The 3,984-nt window shown below is 40.2% G+C and overlaps 1 protein-coding gene across 1 annotated transcript in view; it reads left to right on the forward strand.

The window, feature by feature from the left end:
• Window positions 1–3,984, forward strand: part of ADCYAP1R1 (adenylate cyclase activating polypeptide 1 (pituitary) receptor type I) — a 101,905-nt gene that overhangs the window by 56,714 nt on the left and 41,207 nt on the right. The gene's annotated exons all lie outside the window — the stretch shown is intronic.

Below are 3,984 nucleotides of genomic sequence, written 5' to 3' on the forward strand. Positions count from 1 at the left end.
GGCCATGTACCCTGTAACCTTGCCTGGCTGCCACTTTCTGCAGATTCTGTTAATAAGATTGTAAAGATTTAGCAGCTGATTCTGGATCACTTCCCCCATCCAAAAAAAAAAATGAGAAATAAAAAAAAAATTTAAAAAAGGAGCTGCAATGAGGGAACTAGGATGGTTGAATAGTGTGCATGTGGGATCACATGTGCCTCGGTATGGGACTGGGCAGAGGGCATTAAAAGCAGCAGGTAGAGCGTGCAAGCCCCAGAAAAGCTGCTAAGTAGACTGCTGTTCCCAACTGCGGCTTTGCAAGCCGGCTGAACAGATTGCTGGGGCGTAAGAGCAGCAGGCAGCAACGGGGAAGGGAGTGAACCGGCACTGGGGTGGGTGCCATGGAGTCGGGAGCGAGAGCTCGCTGATTTATTTCGTATTTATAAATTAAATGTTAAGCCTCTAATCAGTGCTACATAAAACAGGCAAAAATCGAATTCCTGCCTAAGCAGCTCATTATCCACATAGCTGGACAGCACAGTAACAAGTGAGCGTAGGAAATGTTTTCCATAACCTCGCTGTGCCCCCGTCGCTGTGTTTTCTGAAGGGACGGAGTTACCCTGCAGTAAAAACAGTGCGAGCTTTGCACGTTGATCTCAATGCCATTGAAATCCAGCCTTTTGGAGGGTTACCTATATGGACCAGTCCTCCAACCCATAATACTGCGATGGGGACAACAGGAATAAGGGAAAAGTGTGGGCAAGCCATTTCAGGACAGAACAGTTTTGGAAGCCTTTCGTTCCCCCTCTTGCCATTAATAAGGGACAAATGCTGGAACAAAAGGGTTAAATGTGAGTTGTGCTCAGATAAACAAATCTATGGGAGATAAAGCAGTTGCCATGCCAGCTGACAGCAGCCAGCACAGATTTGGCACCAAGGAGAGGATCTAAAAGGCTGCACTGAGCTCTGAGGCTCATCGTACCCAGGCTGTATCTTGGCTTTAGCTTTGCCCATCCTGCTCACTTGAAATTAGAAGCAACAATTGCTTGCATCAAATTTCTCATCTGTTGGAAAATAGTGAGGAGGTAGCTATATTTTCTGGATATGAAATCAAAGAAGAAAGTCTGGTAAATGTGCAAGAAAAGGGCATGAAAGATCTGGGTCTCTGCCACTAACTCTAAGGGAAGCCATTGGCAAGTCCTTTGACTTTTCTTCCCTCCCTCTTTCACCTCTTCATGTATAAAATATGCAATATTTTCTGGGTTTGGTTTCTCTGTTTGGAACTGAAATATCTGCATTCTAATGGATCTTCTGTAGGGTCCCTAAGTAGTATTGCAAGTAACATCTCATTAATAATGACAGTTAATGGAAAATTTGCTTCACTTCCCAAAGAGTGACACTTACCTCTTCAGTCTGGTCCAACTGTCAATAACACTATCTGTCAATATTCTGGGTAAACCATCCTGTGCCAACATCAGCTTCCTCAAGAGTTTATTGACTAATGTGAGCAATTATTGATTTAAAAAACGGTGTTCTAAGACTCTAGTTGCTGCTGTTGGGTCCATATTTCTGTAGTTTGGGCTGTGCTGTGTGAGGAGCACAGATGTCAATACAAGCCATGAATGTAATCTTTGAATTAAAATCCTGAAAAATGGATTTCCAGTCAAAAGGCAGATGAAAAGCATATTTTATTTTTTCTTCATTTCTGGGAGAGTTATGTATTTCATCTAGCCTGTTGCATAATCATCTCGATGGGCTTTCTCTGCTTCATCAGTGAAGTCTAATGCACCAGTTTGTCATTTTTAATGTCCTAAGAGTAAGGCAACAAGATGACTTGTGTGCAAGCCCATGCAGTGAGGTGTCCCACAATTTTGCCCATTACATCACTGACACCAGAGTAAATTTGCTGGGGTCGCTCTAGAGTCAGAAAGGCACTCAGATTAAAAAAAAAAAAAAAAAAAATCCCACGAAAAATACAGTTTCAGGGTAATAGCCTGAAAAACGAGAGGACCTGCTCTGTGTCTGGTCTTCCTAGAACCCCTAGATATGTAGACGTATTAAATATTAAGCACAGAAATAATCCAAATGAACTCCATCGCGCCCTCGTACATGTGAGTAAACATAGCCTTTGACACAGTTATCTGTTCATGTAAACATCCATATTGTGGTACAGGGTACAGAAACATATGGTGTCAGATGGAAGGACGCAGGAATTTCAAGCCAGATGGCAGCTGTATGTTCCCTCTTGTGTATATATATATATGTGCATACACACACAAATATAATTGTATATGTGTGTATGTTATCCCAACACTCATTAGATGAACTTTGACTTTTAGTTGGGCTTAATGTTCAGTGTAAATCTAATTAAATCTCCAGTAGCTTAACTTATTAGTGAAAATGACGTTGATGGATCAAGCCTATAAGCCTGTAGAGTAAAAGGTTGTACTGGAATTTTCTTTAGTACATTAGCAAGGACTTGGATGTAGAAAAATATGTTAATAAAAGGCAAGTTTGCTCCTACAGCAATCAGAAAATTAAAACTGTCAAAAATGTAAATCCATTCATAATGTCCAAACACAGTTAAAATGCAATAATAATTTGAGTATATTAAAAGAATTACTCACGTAAAATCCTCTTCCTTTTACAAACCTACATTGCTATAATGTTTCAACTGTTATTACAGATGTCATGAAATTCAAAATGAACTGGAATCTATTATTTTAACATCAGTGCGACCAACTACTGCCCATATTTAGAGTGAAATAATGGTAATATTTATTTCTTCCTTTTTAGATTATAAGAATAAAATAGCTAAATTTAAAATATTTAATTAAAAATTATTCTGATGAGTGTAACATGTCAGGATGGCTTTAGGCTTCAGTCTACTTAATATTGACCTGATCTTCCTGCAACAAGAATTCTGGAAATTTTGCAACATTACATTTCAGAATTTAAGCCACACTGTACAACCGATAAACTAAAACTGGATTTTTATGAGTCAAAAAGTTTTTTGGAAGTCTTTTGCAGCTTCTTCTCAGCCTACTGAGTGAGGTGACCTCATGTAAAGAACCAGTTCCATTCTGAGCTACCAATTTGAGGGACAGCAGCCTATGAAAGACAGTGGTCAAGGAACAGTGGCTTGCTCCTTGATTTTCCATCTAATAAAACCACAGGTAAAAATTCCCACAGGATATCCCAAAGTTGGTATTTTTAGAAACATAGGCATCTATATTTGAGCTGTATCACTGTTAATAAACCTCAGTTTTGGTAAGCTCAGGAGAGAAACAGGTCTATCCAAAATATTCTGCAGAGGCACCTTTATTCTGCCAAGAATCTGGAGGGCAGCCGTAGCACTTCTGCAGTATCTGGTAATTTAGTCTGATGCAGCAGGTTGTAGGATCTTCGCTGGAAAATGTTTGCTCAGAGCATTACTGTCTTCTCTTCAGAATTAGTGCACCTACCCAATGTTAGCAAACATCCAAGAATTCTCATATGTGAAATCTCGAAAGCAGCTGGAGTTGGGCAGAGAAGCCAGGAGACCAAGGGTGTTCTCATCCCGGCTTCCAGGATTAACCCTCCAGAGGAACTGTTTGGCTTAGTTTTCTAGATTCTCACCATCACCTTCACACTAAATCATTTTTCATTAGAAAATGAAAAAGCACATATGATTTATTAGGAAGAAGTGTTTTCCTGTGCGGGTGGTGAGGCAGTAGCCCAAGTTGCCCAGAGAAGCTGTGGATGCCCCATCCCTGGAGGGGTTCAAGGCCAGGCTGGATGAGGCTTTGGGCAACCTGGGCTAGTGGGAGGTGTCCCTGCCCATGGCAGGGGGTTGGAACTGGATGATCTTTAAGGTCCCTTCCAACCCAAACCATTCTATGATTCTATGATTCAGAGGGAGAGAAATCAATGTATTTAAAATTATTACATGATAAGGAAACTGAAAAAGTATAAAATATAAAATGCATTTTATGCTGTGCTAAAAAGACTCTCTCTATTTTCTTT

This window comes from Pterocles gutturalis, unplaced genomic scaffold (genome assembly GCF_000699245.1).
Source record: "Pterocles gutturalis isolate BGI_N339 unplaced genomic scaffold, ASM69924v1 scaffold2118, whole genome shotgun sequence".
Classification (NCBI taxonomy): Eukaryota; Metazoa; Chordata; class Aves; order Pterocliformes; family Pteroclidae; genus Pterocles; species Pterocles gutturalis.